Raw genomic sequence first — 19,653 nt, forward strand, 5'->3', positions numbered from 1 at the left:
TTTAAAAATATTTTTGTTTATTTATAAAACAGTTTTTAAAAAATAGTTGAATGCCAATTAAATGAACGATACAACATTTATCATCTCTTTGTTGGCAAACATTAAGAAGTTTAATAAATCTAGTGTTGGCAAATATGCAGGGAAAATTGGCGCTCTTGTACTCTGCTCCTGGCAGAAGAAATTGAGAATTAACCAGGAAAGCTGGTTAGGATGAGAATAAGATAATATCAACAACAACAAAAAACACACAACCTCCACGCCCTTTGAGGGCTTGCACTTCCACTCCTAGATATTCTTCCTCTCACATAGACACCGGCAGGAGGCCAGATGGCGCCATGTTTATTTACAGAGATGCTACACTGCACCCAGCACTCAACCACCTACCACTCCCGCACCTCAGGGTGCTTACGGCAGTGGGAGATTGCAAGAGCCAAAACTTAGAAATAAATAATAGCAAGTGAAAGCACACACTGCAGAATGTTACATATATGATCCCATCAGGAATAGGAACACACAACACCATTTCATTTCTTAACATTTCCATGACAAATCATAGAAACAAATCTGTAATGTACAAGCCAAAGTCATAAGGCTGAGTGTCTGTGTCTCTAGAGAAGGGAAGAGAACATAATGGAGGGTAATTAAGAGGGACTTAACCTTTATCTGTAATGTTCTGATTTGATTAAATAGTTATAAAGCACTAGTTAGCACTATGTAAGAAATGTATTTAAATATTCATGTGTCATTAAAAATTAATTTAGAAGGAGTCATTTGCCCATACCAGAAAGAACTTTGGCCGGACGAGTAGGAATTCTGATATTTTAAGAGCAGTATATCTCAACTCTGGCTGGCTACATATCAGAATGACCTGGAGCTTTAGAAAAAAATGATGCTAATTCTGTGCACGCCCAGCAATTCTGATGTAATTGGTGCGTGGCTCTGGCCTTGGTGCCCTTCAAAGCCTTCCAGGTGATTCTAGTGGACAGTCGGGGCTGAGAAGCCCTGATTCAGATTAGCAGGCACTGAAAAGCTGTCCCAGGTGGTAGGACACCGAGGAGCCTTAATGAGGTGGTCTCCTAGACTGGATGCTGGCCTAGAAAAAGGACATTAGTGAAATCCAAATAAAGCCCACAAATTAGTCAATAGCGTGTGCCAACATTAAGGGAGTTTTGATGCATGTACCCTAGTTACGGACAACGTGAACGCTTGGGAAGCTGGGTGAAGGGTGTATGGGAACTCCGTACTATCTCTACAACTCTGCCGAAAACAGAAAAGTCCTATGTATTTGGGATAATTATTCTGATTATATTTTAATTCTTACTCAATTAAAAAAGAATCTGTCAAGTGTTGTGTGTTTTTGAGTGTTATAGTTTAAAATGCTGGGGGTGGCGGTTTGCCACAGCTGTGCTCATGAGGTTTCTGGGTAAGAACAGCGTTCGAGCTAGAATCCCAGAACCTTCCCGTCCAGCTGGGGCCCAGAACTCATCACACTGGGCAAGGCCTCGGTGGAGCCGCACCCTTACTTTCAGGGACACGCGTCTGGCAAGGGAAGATGCTACACAGAGCTCATATTCTCCAGAGAACATTTCTCTCCATGTTCGCAGGGTAAGTTTCTCAAGAGTAAGAACTGCCCATGAAGCTTGCTGGTTGTTCCAGAATGAGTGTGTTCCCACGGGAAGGCAGAAATCCCAGCACTTTGGAGCTGGGAGGGTCTCGGGGCTCATGCATCCGATCTGCTCATTGTGGGGATTGGGAGAACAAGGCCAGAGAGAGGGGAGGCCCGGCCACGGCTGCAAGGAGCGAGGGTAGGGAAGCACTGGCCTTCGCGTCCCATTGTCTTGGTCTGCAGGCGTAGGGCGCTTCCTGTTACGTCGCCTCTGACCTCGCCCTTGACAAGCAGCGGTCTGTGCGAGGGCAACTTGTCTCTGGGTGGCAGAGAGCCCAGAACTGAAATCGTGGTTCCTTGTGACTCCCACCGTTTCTGGAGGAACATTCCCTATTCTGAAGCACTTGACGGATGAGGGGTTTACTCTAGTTCCTCCGCGGGGCCGTGGGCCTTGCTCAGCTGACGGCGGTGTGCAGGAGCTGAATGAGCCAGATGGCCAGGAATGTTCCCGAGTTTGTGCCACGCCTCCCCCTCAGCCCGCCAGACCACTCAGGGGCCCGAGGGTCTGCCTGCCCACCCGGAACATCCCAGCTAGGGCTGGTCTGGGGAAAAATGGCCTGGGGAAAAGCAGGCGCCTCTGAAGTCATTCGTGGCAAAGTACCTCTGATTTCCCTTGCTGGAGGAGAGAATAAATGATCTTGGCATGTGGCTTTGAGCATGAATGTAACGGGGAGATTGGGGTTGCGCTTCTCAGCTGCGCTGTGCATGAGAATCACCCAACACCCCACCCCCATCCTGATTTCATTGATTTGAGGGCCCAGACATGGGTATTTTTAAGAGTTCCTCCAATGGCTTTAGTAAACAGCCAGGGCTGAGAACTCTGGAGTGGACGGAAAGGGAGACAGAACACTGAGCAATGAAGCCTATGTTGTATTATGTTTGCTAAGTCAAGACATTGTCTAGAGAGGAGGGTGACTTGGCCAAGGTTTTGCATACTGTTGGCCAATTAAAGTCAAGTTTCAGTTGAACGAAGATCTGTGGGTACCTAGTCTGGGCTGGGTGTGGAAGGAAAGCAGGATGTAAGGGACAATCTCTCGCAGCCACTCACTGAACTGTCACTGGAAGCAGAAGAGGAGAAGGGCCAAATCCCACCCCACAGCTCCCGTGACTGAAGCTGGGGGCTGCGGTGCCTGGCTCCCACCGTGCTCTCCTGCCCACCATCTCCTCCTGCATATGGCTGCTGAGCTGCAGGGCTGAGCGACTGTCTCCTTCGAACTGCTTGTCCTTTGGGGGGGAGGATAGTCCGGGTAGTTGAAGGCATGGGCTCTGGAAGCAAACTGCTGGGTTTAACCCCAGCTCCAATGCTTCCTCCCTGTGTGACTAGGGCCTATTACATAACGTCTCTGTGCTCTAGCTCCCTCATCTGTCAAGTGGGGTAATGAGAGAATATACGCCACAGAGTTGGGAGACTCAGTGAGTTAGTGGGTGCATATAAAGTGCTTCACACGGCGCCTGGCACCTAGAATGCACTCGTTAAATGTTAGCTGCTGTCATTAGGTTTGCGGGCTCGACGCTCGTGCCTCCTGGTTGGAAGGGAAGAGCAATTCTCTGCAGAGAGATCTGTCCTACCGATGCATGAGCAGTCTTCAATGTCACGGCGGCATACCTACCGCCTTTAACTACCGATCTTCTGTATCTCCAACCACCTGGCTCTCAGATGTACCTGGCCCAGCCCCGTCTATACCCGCACCCACCACCATCTGTGCTCAGCTCTCCCCTGCACCTGGATTCTGTCTGTGCCTGGCTCCTGTCCGAGCCCTGGTCCTGCTGCCACCACCTTGAGCTTGTATTCCAGAAGCATGCTCTTCTCAATAGTCAAGGGCAGGTATGTGTGGAGGGAACAGACTCTAGCCGGAAGGAGTGGAGGTCTCGCAGATTCCTTGTGCCTGAAGAGGGAGGATACTGGTGAGCCCGGAGGTGATGTATTCACCCAGTCAAGGGAACTGCGGTGGGGGTGGCCTCTGAGAAGCACCAAAGAGAAGGCCCACAGAAGCAGGTGAGTGAGAAACTTTCCCACTCTCCCCGCCTCCACTTGCTCAGAGCGCCTACCCTGGGGAGGCCAGGGGCCACAGTTAACAAGATGGGGAGGAGGAGTAGATGCAGTAAAGAGGAGAAAGGGAGAGGCTCACCCTCTCTGTTATGGGCTGAATTGTGTTCCCCAAAATCATATGTTGAAGCCCCAACCCCCAGTACCTGAGGCTGTGACTATATTTGGAGATAGGACCCTTAGAGAAGCGATTAAGTTAAAATGAGGTCGTTAGGGTGAATCCTACCACAAGGTGATTGGTGTCCTTATGAGAACAGGGCATTAGGACACTGAGAGACACCAGAGATTCGCGTGCACAGAGGAAGCCCATGTGACGACACAGCAAGAAGGTGGACCTCAGCAAGCCAGGGAGAGAGGCTTCAGAAGGAACCAAACCTGCCGACACCTTTGAATTCCAGCCTCTAACACTGTGAGACAGTACATTTCTGTTGTTTAAGCTTGCCCCCCACCCCAACCTGGTAGTCTGGGGTATTTTGTTCCAGCAGTTCCAGCAAACTAATACACTTCCCCAGCTGGTTGCTTCCGAAGGGTTAATACACTGTGATTTCTTTCCATGTACCTGTTAGCCATGTGTATGTTTCTTTGGAAAAATTTCTGTTCAGATCCTCTGCCCACTTTTTAATCAGATTGTTTATTGCCCATTAAGTTGTATGAGTTCTTTATATATTTTGGATAATAACCCTTGTCAGATACATGATTTGCAAATATTTTTTTCCCGTTCCACAGGTTACCTTTTCATTTTGTTGATGGTTTCCTTTGCTGTATGGAAGCTTTTTAGTTTGTTGTAGTCCCACTTGCCGATTTTTGCATTTTTTGCTTGTTCTTTTGGTGTCATATCCAAAAAAATCATTGCCAACAGCAGTATAGGGGAAGCTTCCCCTATGTTTTCTTTGGAGAGTTTTACCATTTCAGGTCTTGTGTTTAAGTCTTTAATGCATTTGGAGTTCATGTTTGCGGGTGGTATAAGATAGGGATCCGGCTTCATTCTTCTGCATGTGATTATCCAGTTTCCCAGCACCATTTATTACAGAGACACCCTTTCCCCATTGAGTATTCGTGGCTCCTTTGTCAAATATTAGTTGACTATATATGCAGGGGTTTAAATCTGGTCTCTCTGTTCTGTTCCACTGGTGTTTGTGTCTATTTTTATGCCAGTACCATGCTGGGCTTTTTAAAATTTTTATTTTTTAGAGAGGGAGAGGGGAGGGGAAGGGCAGTGGGAGAGAGACAAAGAGAATCTTAAGCAGGCTCCACGCTGGGCATTGAGCCCGACACAAGGCTCAATCTCATGACCCTGAGATCGTAACCTGAATCGAAATCAAGAGTCGGCTGCTTAACAGACTGAGCCACCCAGGTGCCCCTGGTATGATACTGTTTCATAGCTTTATAGTATAGTTTGAAATCAGGAAGTGTGATGCCTCCAGCTTTGTTCTTTCTCAGGATTGCTTTGGCTATTTGGGATCTTTTGTGATTCCACAAATTTTAAGATTGTGTTTTCTACTTCTGTGAAAAAATGCCATTGGAATTTTGAAAGGGATTGCATTGTATCTATAGGTGGCTTTGAGTAATATAGACATTTTAGCAATATTAATTCTTTTGATCCATAAAATAAGAGATCTTTCTATTTGTTCGTGTCCCCAATTTCTTTCACCAGGGTCTTGTAGTTTTCAGGTACAGATCTTTCTCCTCCTTGGTTACATTTATTTTTAAGTATTTTATTGTTTTTGATGCTATTGTGAGGGGTTGTTTTCTTTCTTTTTCAAATGTTTCATTGTTAGTGTACAGAAATGTTCTATATGTTGATTTTCGATCCTGAAATTTTACTGAATTCACTGATTAGTTCTAATAGTTTTTTGGCTAAGTCTTTAGGATTTTCTATATTAAAGATCATGTGACCTGTCAATACAGGCAGTTTTAGTTCTTCCTGCCTGATTTGGATGTCTTTATAAGTATTAGTATTAAAATGGATCATATGGTTTGGTTCTGAGCTTCTTGGCAGCCAGGATAAAAAGCAAAACATGGAACATTTTATAAAAGATATGAACATATTTTCTCAGGAGAGATGGTACTTTTGCTGACCCCAAATTTGGAAAATTATTTTTCACCTAGGATTTACATAAGGAAAATAGGGGCATATACTAGACTAATTTGTCAATAAAAATTTCATAGCAAATGCAGAAAATCAATTCTAGTTGTTTCTTATAGTGACTGTGAACAAAAATCCAGAACAAAACATTAAAGCATAACCCAGTGAAGAGGATGCTGCAGGAGTTGAGTTCCTGTGATCCAAGTAGGAAAAGCCAAAATTCTAAGGTTTCACCAGTGGTCACTGGGAGAGTAAGCATTTTTTGTAGGGAGTGGGGCAGATGCCATTTTCAGGGGTGAAGCTACAAGGAAGCAAGGAAGTAGACATGGCAGATGCTGCATCTGTATTTAATTAAGTTGGTGAAGGTATGGTAAAAACCTTCTAGTGACTTTCTATTTCCAGTGATTTTGTCCTTCCTGGCACATAGGAGGAATATTTTCTATTGCCATGTATCTTTTCTGCTGCAGCAAGTGGAGGAGGTCTTGTGTTGAGAAGGGGGAGACACAAGATTAAAGCAGCCTGCTTTGCTGGGTCCCTTCTTGGAAGACAGTTGCTCTAGAAAGTCACAATGACCTGTAGTGGACTTGGCTTGGGTGAGGAAAAATAAACCAAATCTTTGTTGTGTTGGATTGGGGGCTGTCTGTTATAGCAGCATAACCTAGTCTATTCTGACTAATACTAATACAAGAAGGAGGAGGCAAGAGAGATGAAAGAGGCAGCAGGGTGAAGAGAGGCTATTTTTAAGTGTAGGAAAGGCCAGAACATATTTATTGGCTGAGGAGAATGATTCAGAAGAGGTGGAGAAGTTGGAGCTATGGGAAAGAGAGGACCTGCCTGATCATTCAGATCTAACATAGGACAGCAGGGGTATGATTTCTAGCAAAAGGGGAAGGCTTACTGGTTCTGGTCCAAGACGGTGACATAGGAGGCTCCTGAGCTCACCTTCTGCATGGACACACCGAATCTACAGCTATGGATGGAGCAATTCCTTCTGAAAATAATCCAGAAACCAGCTGAGGAACCCTTATGCATCAGGTGAATGAGAAAATATCCACATCAAAATGGGTAGAAAAGGCTGAGATATATATACTCTCACCATAAACCCCACCCTGAGCACAATGAGAGGAAAGGTTGCCTTGGGACAAGAGGAGAGATAACTTCTTCCTTGAGCACAGGGAGAAGGGAACACATTAACAATGAGAGAGAATTGGAAAGAAGGGGGCTAATGGTTTTGTCTGGTGGTCTTGATTTCCTCAGTAAATGCAGGAGTGAAGATGCCTGGCAAGAGATGGGAAGAAGTGGAAGGATGGGATTTGAGACAAAAAGGACAGGTTTGGGGAGCTCCCAGGAGGTGAATCAGAGGGTGGTGAGGGAGTGGAGGGACCTGCTACAATGGCTTAGAATGAATTTGTAGAAAACTTGGTTTTTGGAAAATGGTGACCTTCCCTGGGAAATCTGTCTCCTCATAGTGGGGAAAGGATGGTCCCTTAAGCCCCCCATCACTGCTGCTCTTGAAACAGAGATTGTGTAACTGATTGGTAGGGATATTGTGAACGAGATCTCTGAATTGGATGGGCTAAACAACCTTTAAGTTCTCTTCCAACCTTGAGATTTTATGATTCTGTCATCCTGTGTATTGTAAGAAACTTCACAAAATCAAATTACTTCCAGCCTATGCAAATTATAGTGGCCTGTCTTTCAGCTTCCCCAAGGGAATGGAATTAAAAATGCTGTGCACTCAGAATGGCTTACGCACTCTTGCACTCGCCTTCCAGGTCAGTTCTCCTAAGTATTGGATAATTATGGTGGAGCAGATGCACCATCGTGCTGACTGATAAGTTAGCACGGTATTCATCTCTCTTGAGCAGGCATGATGGAACAGCTGGAAATGGCATCTCATTTTAACACATATTCTTTTTGTTTGTGGGTGACTTTTTGAATTTTCTGTTCCTAAACTCAGCATTTCCCCTGCTGACTCTGGGTTATTAAAGTTTTGTTCTCTTTAGAGAATTTTATTTTGTTCTTATATCTCGGAAGCAAATTTGCAAAGGAGGCAGCAGGTGACAGAGGAGATGTCCTCACTGACTCTAGCTCCAAGGGTCTGACAAATCTCAGACCGATGATGGGACCCCTATCTGAGCAATGGTTACTCTATATGTCCTGGGATAATATAGAAGAAACAAAGATTGTTCCAGTATCAGGATGCTTGCTTCATATTGGGACGGAGCTTTATGTTCCTAGCCTAGATCGAGGGGTAACTTTTTGAGCAAAGCTCGTTATATAAGTCACAAAACCACTGACCATTTTACGATTCTATTCTATTCCATTGACTCCCGCCAACCGCTTCCATCACCATAACGGCCCATTCAATGACCAGCAGTAGATACATTTTCAGGAGAGCTGGGAGACATCAGCTTGTCAATAGGACCTCCTGTCCCAATCTGGAGATGTTTGTCCCAGGAGGTCTCCTGTCTCCTAGTCTGTTTGTAGCTTCTTGCGACATAAATCATCTGCCCAAAGAACTGAAGTATTTCCATAGGGAGTGAGGCTTTACGGCACCCGTTGACATAAGAAATATTGCTTGGGCCTCCCTCAAGTCAGTGTCATAGATTAGGGGAATATCAACATTACATAAATTCTACATGTCAGGGGAGAGGTAGGGGGAAAATGTTCTAAGATCAAAGGGAATGCAGATTATCACCCTGTTTATAAATAATAAAGTGACATTGAAAAATAGCTTCATAGTGCCTAATGATAAAGAACAAAAAGGCAGAAATGTTAATAAAAAACTAATCACTCACTGCTTGTGTGGGGAGGCAGAAAAAGCCCTTCACTTTTGGTTAAAGTTTTCCCATCAGTGCAGCCTAAAGTATGTTGGTTAAACTCTTAATTTCATATTCCATCTGAAAATATGGGGATTAAAATGAGAATTTATTTATTGACACCATTCTTAACTATTTCAAAAATGGGTATTAAGTGGCTTTGATTAAAAATCCATAATATACCCAAAGATACAGATGTAGTGAAAAGAAGGGGCACCTGCACCCCAATGTTCATAGCAGCAATGTCCACAATAGCCAAACTGTGGAAGGAGCGAGATGCCCTTCAACAGATGAATATGGATAAAGAAGATGTGGTCCATATATACAATGGAATATTACTCAGCCATCGGAAAGGATGAACACCCATCATTTGCATCGACATGGATGGAACTGCAGGGGATTATGCTAAGTGAAATAAGTCAATTATCATATGGTTTCACTCATATGTGGAACACAAGGAATAGCACGGAGGGCCACAGGGGAAGGGAGGGAAAACTGGGAAGAAGTCAGAGAGGGAGACAAACCATGAGAGACTCTGGACTCCGGGAAACAAACTGAGGGTTTCAGAGGGGACGGGGTTGGGGGGATGGGATAACAGGGTGATGTGTATTAAGGAGGGCACGTGTTGTGATGAGCACTGGGTGTTATATGCAACTAATGAATCACTGAACACTACATCAAAAACTAATGATGTACTATATGTTGGCTAACTGAACATAATAAAAAACAAATCCATAATCCATATGATTCTTTAACCAGAGTAGGAGAGAACCATGGCAGCACGATGGCAAGACAAAAGGATTGTGCCAGAATCCTAGCTGGAGCAAAGGCACTGCAACAGCAAGCCATATTGAGGCCTTGAAGGCTCTAGAATCTGTAAGATTCTCCACCAGCCCACTGCAGTTCAAAGAAAGAGTTGGCTTGTGTTTGCCAGACAGGTACTGCGGTACGTGGGTGGTCCTCAGTGTTGATGGGCATCTCTGTAAGGTCCAGGGAGAAAATGGACTATAGGAAAATGATGGATAAACATCCCTTCTTCTGCCACAAGCACCTGGATAAAATACAACAAAAATTATTGTAAATGAATATCCACATGTGCCAGCAAGAAAGGAAAAGCACCAGCCCCCAGAGCTACAGTGGGGCAGAGGAATGCCCACACCAGCCCCGAGAACGGAGGTGGGGGTGGTTGTGGGAACAGCAGAGGTCAAGGCACCATGTGGTCAGTTTCAGTCACCGAGGGCCCAGGTTCTCATGACCCTGTGGGGGCAGGAAATGAGACCTTGGGCCACATAGGGGAGGGAGTTAGGATGAGACCCCCGCTTGCAGTTGGCATTCTTGAAGGGCTACACCCTCAGGGAAAGTAGAGATCAGGAAAAAACCTGTCCACTGGCTCAGAGAACAAGAAATCATGTCTGTCTCTGCATGGGCTCAGAGGGAAAAATCCTCCCCTGGGAAATAAAAACTCAGGGCCTGTGTCTCACATAGATTTAAGTTTGAGTTTATACCCCCCAGAAATCTAGGGGAGTCCCATGCCAAAAAACTTAATAAAAAATGGGTCCCAGACTGCCGATACTTTTGATTTGCCTGGAAAAGTAAATACAGCAATACTCCGGATGGGCTAGTCCATAATCTAGGTTTCGTGGAATACACAAGACACCCTGAAGATGAGGCAAACACCCACTGTGCACAAGAGTCCGAAGACATAATAAACAGAGTGACTGGAGTTCCAGGAAGCCGGGATGATGGAAAGTCAGATATCGAATGCAAGTGTGTCTAAAATAAAGAACTTGCACACACTCAGAATGACATTTGGATACGGTTATTTGTGGCAGTTCATTTGTAATACCAAAATACTGGGAACAATCCAGGTCCTTCTTTAGAGGACTGGGTAAGTAGACTGTCGTGGGTCTATCCAGAGGACTGCTATGTAGCTGCAAAAAACATGAAGCTGTCTAGGTACTGCTCTGAAAAGATATCTAGGATATAGTGTTAACTGAATAAAGCCAGATCCAATAAATCCAATAAGATTCAATATCTATAGTCCTCACTCTCAGACCACAATATTATAAAACTAAAAATCAATATATGTAATCAGTACACCAAATTTCTTTGGGTATTTAAGAACTAACTTGGAAATAATCCATGGGTCAAGGAAGAAATAATATTAAAATTATTAAATATTTACAATTGAATCATAATTAATACTTTACATATTAAGTAATGGGATACACCTAAAATGGTCCTTAGTGGGAAATGGATAACCTTACACAATATATTTTAAAAGTAGCTTGTATGGGGGCGCCTGGGTGGCTCAGTTGGTTGAGTGTCTGACTCTTGGTTTCAGCTTAGGTCATGATATCAGGGTCATGAGACTGAGCCCCACTGTTGGGCTCTGCGCTCAGCAGGAGTCTGCTTGAAGATTCTCTCCTCTGCCCCTCTCCCCGCTCTGTCTCTCTCAAGTAAAATAAAATGAATCTTAAAAAGTAAAGAAAGTAAAAAGACAATGCACAGAATGGGAGAAAATTTTTGCAAATCTTCTCTCAGATAAGGGACTTACACATAGGACATATAAAGAACTATGACAACTCAATAATAAAAAGAAAAAGAACCCAATTAAAAAAAAATGGACAAAAGGCTTGAACAGACGTTTCTCCAAAGAAGATACACACATGGCCCGTGAGCACATGAAATGGCGCATGGTGATGGCTCCACATCGCTGACCATCGGGGAAATACAAATCAGAGCCATCATGAGACACCACTGTATACCCACGAGGATCACTACAATTAAACACGTATTAGCAATGTTGATGACAACGTGGAGAAATCGAAGCCCTCACACACTGCTGGTGGGAAAGTAAAATTGTACAGTCACTTGGGAAAACAGTGTGACAATTCCTCAAAACGTTCACCATAGAGTTACCGTACATGATCACGCAATGCCACGCCATGTCTAGGTATGCACCCCAAAGCCATGAAGAGGTATGGCCACATGAAAACTTGTACATGAATGTTCATAGCAGCATCATTTATAGTAATCAAAAAGTGGAAACCACCTAAGTGTCCATCAACTGATGACTGGATAAACACAATGTGTTCTGTCCATACAGTGGAATATTACTGGGCAGTGGAAAGAAATGAAGTGGAATCCATACCACAACATGGATAAACCTCACAACCATTATGCTGCATGAAAGGAGCCCATCACCAAAGACTATGTATTGCGTAATTCCATTTATATAAGATGTGCTGATGAGGTAAGTCCATAGAGACAGAAGGGACATGTATGGTGGCCTGGGGCTGAGGGTGGGGGGCCAGGAGGCATGTTAGGAGAATGGGTATAAGTTTCCTTTGGGGGTGATAAAAGTGGACTGTAAAGCCATTGAACTATAGATTTAAAATGGGTGAATTAAGGGGCTCCTGGGTGGCTCAGTTGTTAAGCATCTGCCTTTGGCTCAGGTTGTGATCCCAGGGTCCTGGGATCACATCCCGCATCAGGCTCCCTGCTCGACGGGGAGCCTGCTTCTCTCTTTCCCTCTGCCCCTCCCCCTGCTCATGCTCTCTCTCTCTCAAAAATAAATAAATAATCTTTAAAAAAATACATGAGTGAACTAACATGATATGTGAATTATATCTTAATAAAGCTGTTATTTAAAAAAAAAAAAAGTAGCCTGTAAATGAAGGAGGTAAGCCTCCAACTCAAGAAATCAGAAAAAATACAAGAGTAAACTTAAAGAAAACAGAAGGGGAAAATGATATGAGCATAAATTAATGAAATAGAGTGATCTTTGCAAAAATTAATAAAGTAGACAAACCACCAGCAAGACTGCTAAGGAGAACATGAAAAGGCTCCAGTGACCACGTCAGGGATGAGAAAGGTGCCATCACATGGCTGCTGCCCACATTTCAAGGATGATAAGAGGGTGTTGGGAACAAATATATGCCAATAAATGAGACAACTTAAATGAAATAGCCAAGTTGTATCTGTTATTTGAGAGATAACGGGCCATTCAGGCTTTTCAAGATGGAGCAGATGAACTTACGGAGAGGAGGATGCCGAAGAGATGGAGACAGAATAACTTGCCTGAGGGAAGAGGCAGGGAGGCCGTGGTCCAAGGGCAGCCCGGGCAGAGCGCCACGGAGGCTGGCAGTTGGCCGTGAGGCGCACCAGTGGGGCAACGGAGCCCAAGGGAGCCCCACGAGGGCCAGCGCGGGTCTCCGGTGGCCATGTTCCCAGGGCCTCACCGTGGCTTCAGGGGGCCTTCCCACCTCTCATTCAGTGAGGACTCCTCCTCCTCCTCTGCCCTGGGTTGTTGTCGGCTCCGCTGCCACCTGCTGGGCACCTCCCATGGGCTCCTTCTCCTGTCCAGGTTTATTATCTCCTTCCTTCCCTGTCCAGTGAGAGTCTATCCAGATGATGTCTATGGTTATGACCAACACCAGGGCTCTCTGAGTCTGAGTTGTCCTCTCTTCTAGTAGCTGCAAGAGTTGTGAGTTAGGGATTGTTTGGCTATTTTGTCGGTCCCACAAATCCAAGTTACTGAGCGAGAGGGGAGTGGCGGTTCTCACACTGTGTTCCAAAGAACCCCAGGATACCGAGAAAGATTCGCAGAGGTCTGGGAGGGGTGAAGAGAAGCTCAGCTGTGGGGCTGAGGCCTCTTGCTGGAGTGTCATTATGAAGCTTGCCGGAGCTGTTTTATATTCCTGTGAAAGTGCACTTACAAAAAAGACTCAACTCGAAGCAATTTTGAACATCCCTCACCATCTAAGCTACTGTCAGAAAATAGGCCTCAGGTCATTGACGGTTGATGTCTGGGGTTCCCTGCTGAGACTCGGGTCCAAGAGGACATCTGCTATGGGCTCATTTATCCACCATGGGTTGTGGAGTGTGTTTGGTGTGCATTTGCTATGAGGCCTTCATAGCACTCGATGGATCCTGAAGCTAATTATTGATCTCCTCAACATCATTCGAAGAGTCTCAGAAGAACGTGAGCCATACTTAACGTGGCTTTTGGCAGAGGTTTCTGAGTGCTGGGCATCCGCATCATCAGCGTCTACAGTGTGCTTGCTCTTGTACGAGGTTTATGGCGAGAAAGACGTGGGCATTGGAGGTGGGGGCGGGGGGAGGCACGTCAACACAAAGGAAGAACAGGCCAGCTCCTGAGGTCCACTTGATGGGAACAGATGGCTGAATGATTTGAGAAGAATTGGCGGCATTTGGGGGTGAGAATTATGGAGAGAAAAGGCGTCGTGTAGCCAGGGCCTTGGAAGAGTTGTTGGATAGAAGGGTTTGGATTCCCATGTGGCTGCCAGAGGTAGAAGCGTGAGCCATGAGTGGGAAGGAGAGGACACGTCTTGGCCTCTAACGTTGCAAAGCCAGATCCAACCGTAGGAGCTGCCTGAGGACTGACAGAGCTCCCTCACGAGGCATGAGCACCCACCTCTGCAGCCGTTCAGAGTCTGGACGATTCCTGGCAATCTTGAGGAGAGAATGGGTGACGGAGGGTGGGGTGGACAGGGTTGCTGGGTGGTGCCCGTGTACCCTCTAGCCCTCCAGCCTCTGGTTAGGAGCAAGTTTCAGGTGAAGCCTTGGGTGCAGTGAAGTTTCGGGGAGAGAAGCCGGCAGGGTCTGGCCTGGTCAGAAGGGGTTTCCTCGGGCCTTCGAGGTCAACCTCAGAAACAGCAGGTGTGACGGCTGTATTCAGGCAGCCTCTCTGGGAGCCCTGGGTGGCGCGGCAAGGACACGACAGCACAGAAAACCCGGTGAGATCACAGTGGCCCTGGGCGTGAGATGCCATCAGGAGACGAGTCTGGGCCCTGAGGGAGGCCCGCGGTAACCAATAACTGGGGCCATCACACAGGCCTGGCTGCCTGGGCTCTGTACCTTCTAAGCAGCACCTGGACTCTGCTTTTGAGCCAAAAGCGCATTTATGAACTGCCCCATTCATTTCCTGCTAGAGATCCTATCTTAATCCGAGTTCTCGCCTCCTGGAGAATTAGCTGTTTCTTTTGAAGTCTCCCCTCTCTCTGAAGATGCTGAAGGAACCTTGGAGTGAGGAACGGTTTCCATTTAGCAAAGCAAACTGTGTATTCTCCATATATTTTCTTAAGTACGCTTGTTTGCTGGTTTAAATATCTGAAGCCAGATACTGGGCCAGTTCAACACTGCATCATTTCCTATCACGTATTTTGGTTGATCTGAGAGAAGACCCTTAAAAGCTGTGAAAATGGTCAAGGCTGTGCCTTGGTAGAAAGCAGCTGGTTCTGATATCGCCGATGTAAAGCCGTCTGAGATGCTTTTATGTGCTGCGTCTAGGTTCTCCAGCTGAGATCACCTCTGAACAGTCCAGGGAGGACAGAGACAGGGCATCGAGTCATGTCTTGGCTTCTGGTAAGGCAGGCTTGGAGGTAACTACCCACGACCCCCACTCCAGACCAAAAATGGCTAATGGTATTCAGCACTGCTTTCAACGGTCTATCCTCTGAAGATAGGAGGATCGGTGAAATCACTGTCTTTGGAATGGGGTCATCTGCATCGTCCCTGGCCTGGACCCAAGGAAATTCTTCCCTGTAAATCACAGCCTTTCACTGACTGGAATGCTGAGTGTCCCGGGAAGAGAACCAAGGCTTAGAAAGTAGGAGCTTTGGTCCGCAATCCTGCGTGAACCCCGAGTTTTGGTGCGATGGGTGACTGTGTGCTCACCAGCCTCAGACTGGGCCAAGCCCCAGCTGGGGGACAGAGAGCACCCCTGCTTCTGCTGCTTTCCCGAGGCTCTAAGAGGGGGCAGGGGCCTGGGTTTCAGGGCCAGGACAACCGCCCCTCAGGCCCACTTGGGATGCTGGCCATCGAAGCGACCTGAGCATGGAGAGAAGACGAGGTCTCTGAAATCACAGCACCAGCACTGGGCAGATCGCAGCCCTGCTCCAGATCAGTCCCTCAGAGAAGCGAGGCCGTCCTTACCTCTCGGCTGCGCGACCGGGCTCTGTTCTCCTCCCAACCTGAACTCTCCTCTGCTCCCGTCTCCCCATCCCTGGAACCCCCAGACTCCATCTGCCCCACAGTGGTCCTCTCTCACTCTCTATCTTGTATTCAAGGTGCGGGTTCAGAGCTGCCGGCCTGCAGGCTGCTGGAGAGCAGAGGCGGATGTCCCTGAGCTCAGGAGCAGCGCCTGTGTGACCTTCATCCTTGGCACATGGCGGGGGCTCAGGAAGTGTTTGCTACAGAAAGGTCTGGGGTTCCAGAAGGTGAGAACTAGCTCATTATTCTCCATCTCTCAGGGCCAGTGCAGGACCTGACGTGCAGTGGGTGCTCCGTGTGGCTCACTCCGTGCTGGTTTCCCACCTACCTCATCTCAGGGGGGCAGGCGGGCTCTGGGCCCCCTCTAGAACGGCGCTGCAGATGCGCTCGGTTCCCGGGCATGCCGAGAGGGGCTGTGTCATTTGGCGCCTGGAGCGGGTGATCCGCCTTCCGAAGCCTGCGGGGAGTTCGGCTCCACAGCCGCCTGGATCGCTCTGGGTCACACCCGGCGCCAATACTTCTCTCCAAGGCTCACGGCCCAGATGGCTAGCCCCCAGCCCCCTGAGGCTTCCCTCCCTCGGAGCAAAATAGAGCCAGAGTGGCCAGCCAGGGTCACGGGGGGGGGGGGGGGGGCTGAGCTGTCAAGTGAGCCAGGCGAGCCAGGGCCAGGACGCTGGCCAGCGGCACCACACCGGCCGGAGGGAGGCCTCCCTCCGGAGGGGCTGGGAGACGCAGCTACGGGCAGCACAGCCCCAGCCTGGGAAGGAGTGGGGAAGGCAGGGGCACCGGGGGGAAGAGTCCCCGGCCCCCAGTGGGGAGTCCCCTATCATGCCTGGGTTGGGACCCTCGCTGTGCTCGGTCTTTGGCTGGGGGCAGCCAAGGGGAAGGGAGGCCTCCATTTCCCCATCTCCTGCTGCAGGTCTCCTGAGAACCCGGGGCCCTCTCCTTCCCAACTTGGGCCTGCATTGTGCTTACAAGGGTCTCCCCATCCCTGGTGCTCTCCTCTTTATTCTTCACAGACATTTGCCCACTAAATCTCGTACATCTAAACTCGTCTTGTGTCTGCTTCTCACGTGTTCCCGTGCCTGATGCTGCGTCATCTGCCAAGGGGGGCCGCCCGTGTCACGGAGTGGGAAGGCACCGCTTCGGCTACGGCTTGTGTCCTCTTCCACCTGGTAAGAGACCCGACAGCTGCCAGAACCCTCAGGGGTCATGGAGTGCCGCATCTCACCTGGGGTAGGAGCCGGTGACAGGCGGTCATCTGGCCTCTGCTTGAACACCTCCAGGGACAGGTCCCTCACTGCCTCCTCTGTGAGTCTGTTGGAAGGCAATACAAATGGCTAGAAAATTCTTTCTGACGTTGGTTGGTCCGCAAGATGCCTAACTCCCTCCTCCGGTGGTGTGACTGACATGGTCATTCATTCATTTCTTCTTTCTTAAAAGGAGCGTTACCTGTGAGGCCTCCCGTCGGATGGGGCAGGTGAGTGACCCAGCCACAGCCCAGGGCCTTTGCTCTGTGCGGGGGTGGCTTGACAGAGGCGAGCCTAGATTTGGGGGTGGCAGGAGGTAATGAGAGAGGAGGAGGAGGAGTATCGCCATCAAGGTTTCTGCAGCAGGCTGAGTGCCCCAACTTTCTCCTTGGAAATGAAATGGCCCCCTTTCACTGAAGAGAGGAAAGAATCCATAGGCTCCTGCCCCGTGGGCCAGAAGTCAAGTCTGAGCTCTAATTCCCGGTTGTGCGATCTTGAGATACCACACAAATCCTCTTGTTTAAAATAGGATGCGATGACTTCCCCCACAGACCTCTTTGAGGATTAGATCGCTTGATGTTTTGTGAAATGTGCTTTGTGGAAGACAACCACGAACTAAAGCCGTAGTGAACTAAAGCTCGCAGTTATGAGCTGCTGGTCTTGGGTGTGAGTTTGGGGGTGTATGTGTATGTGAGTTGATGGTAACCCCTACAAAGATATGTTCATGTCCTAATCCCTAGAGCCTGTGCATGTGACCTTCTTTGGAAAAAGGGTCTTTGCAGCTGTCAATTTAGAGATCTTGAAGTGAGATCATCCCCGATTATCTGGGTGGGCTGTGCATCAGTAATCAGTGTCCTTAGCAAAGACAAAAACGGTCGCAACCCAGACCTCAGCCAGGTGGCGGAAGGAGCTGTGAAGTGTTTGTGGCCCGACTAAACCGCAGAGCTTAAGTGAAGATGAGCAAATCCTAACAATACGATCCTTCCTGCCAGAGCCATGGCACAAAAGCCCTGTTTGCTTCTGACATTCGTGTCTTGGTAACTGGAAAAACCTCCCTTTGAAAGCAGAAGAGTCATAGAATGAATGAAACATCATGTAACATCTTGTATGTGTGGAGAAAAAAGGATAAGCTCCATGGATGTTGACAGAAGCCTGAACTTGGAGAAAGGTCCCATTCATGCCCGAAAGATCGAGACAGCCTGCCCACCAACCTTCCCCCTTCCCTCCTTCAAAACAGATTTGTTAAGCTTGGAGTTTGTGCCAGGTGTTGTATTAAGTGTTGGGGACCTAGCTGTGACCTAGAAAGATGATCTTCCTCTGCCCCCGGGCGTGCAGCCTGGGAGGGCAGACAGGCGTTTGACAAAAACTTAAACGCGTCATTGTAAATGATGATAGCGTTTACTGTTATGAATTGCCTTGGGGCCTTTGTCAAAGTTCAGTGACCAGGTACATGTGGGTCTGTTTCTGGGCTCTCTATTTGGCTATGGATCTGAATGTCCCCTTTTACCAAGTCTACACTGTCCATCAGCCGCAGGAAGTCTTGAAGACAGGGACTGCACATCCTCCAACTTCGCTCCTTTCCAAAAATCGCTTTGGCTCTTCTGGTTCCTCTGTTTGCACAGCTCCATTTTAGACTCAGCTTTTCAGAATCAATGAACCATCTATCAAGAAGTCCACGGAGCTAAAGATTTTCCATAAACCAAGTGTTAGCATTCCAGCCCTATGTTAGGCCACAGGCAAATGATGGATGAGGTAAAAACTAGTTTCTTTTTTTTCTTTTCTTAGGTTTTTTTTTTTTTTTTTTTTTTTTTTACAAGGCACTCTGAGATTCTATGATCCTTTCACAGTTTGAGGTGGCTGATCGTTGAACGTGGGCTAGAACTATTTAGAGCTGCCCAAACCATCCTTTGTGTATTGTTGCTTCTCTTCACTTGTCCTTAATAACCAAGGTGGAAGTGAAGCTGGAGACATGATACGGTCTCCACAACCGAATTCTAATGAGAGTGGGAGAGAAAGAAGCCTTTTGGGCGGCTGTGGCCTCGGTCCATGTGGTATGAACCTGCAGCCACAGACTGACAGATCCATAGACCCCACGCCCCTGCTCTGGGGGCCGATAGCCCGGGCCCAGAGCTGCAGTGTCCATCCAGAGATCTAGGGGACCGCAGGCCAGGCGTGTGTGGCTGATTCCAAAATGAGAGCAGGTGAAGTGGCCCTAAATCTGGCCAGGCAGGGAGGCTGCCCCTCCTTGCCAAGCTCGGGCCTGGCCGAAACCTCCTTGCTCTGTGTGGTCAGCAGCAACATGGCTGCTCCAGGTCTGTCCTGCTTTGTTCAGACTGTCCCGGCTCCCCCTGGGAGTGCCTGGCCAGGCGGTCAGAGCCCGCAGGCTGCGAATCACCCTCCCTGAGCCCTCGCCCTTGGGAGACATGCAGCCAGAAACAGAGAAATAGAAGGATGTCTGGGGCCTCCCAGGGGAGATAAATGAGGAGGCCGAAGCAGGCATGAAGGCACCAAGTTGGCCAGCAGGCCAATCCTCCACCCCTAAGGGAGGCACGGAGGTCCTGAGAACTGATGGACAAGATTTCTGCCCTCCAGGGTCTCCTGCCTTGCTGAGGGAAGGAGAGGGCGCCTTCCCAGACAAGGGATCTAAGAATGCTCTCAATTCACACAGGGCGGCGGCGAGGGGAGAGGGCAAAGCCATGGCTTCGGGGTCGAGACTGGCCTTAGTCACCGCCTTGTTCTATGACCTGTGACGGTCACACGATTTC

The sequence above is a fragment of the Mirounga angustirostris genome, unplaced genomic scaffold (genome assembly GCF_029215605.1).
Source record: "Mirounga angustirostris isolate CCGP_5_RB_7025 unplaced genomic scaffold, mMirAng1.0.hap1 SCAF_1, whole genome shotgun sequence".
In the NCBI taxonomy this organism is placed as follows: Eukaryota; Metazoa; Chordata; class Mammalia; order Carnivora; family Phocidae; genus Mirounga; species Mirounga angustirostris.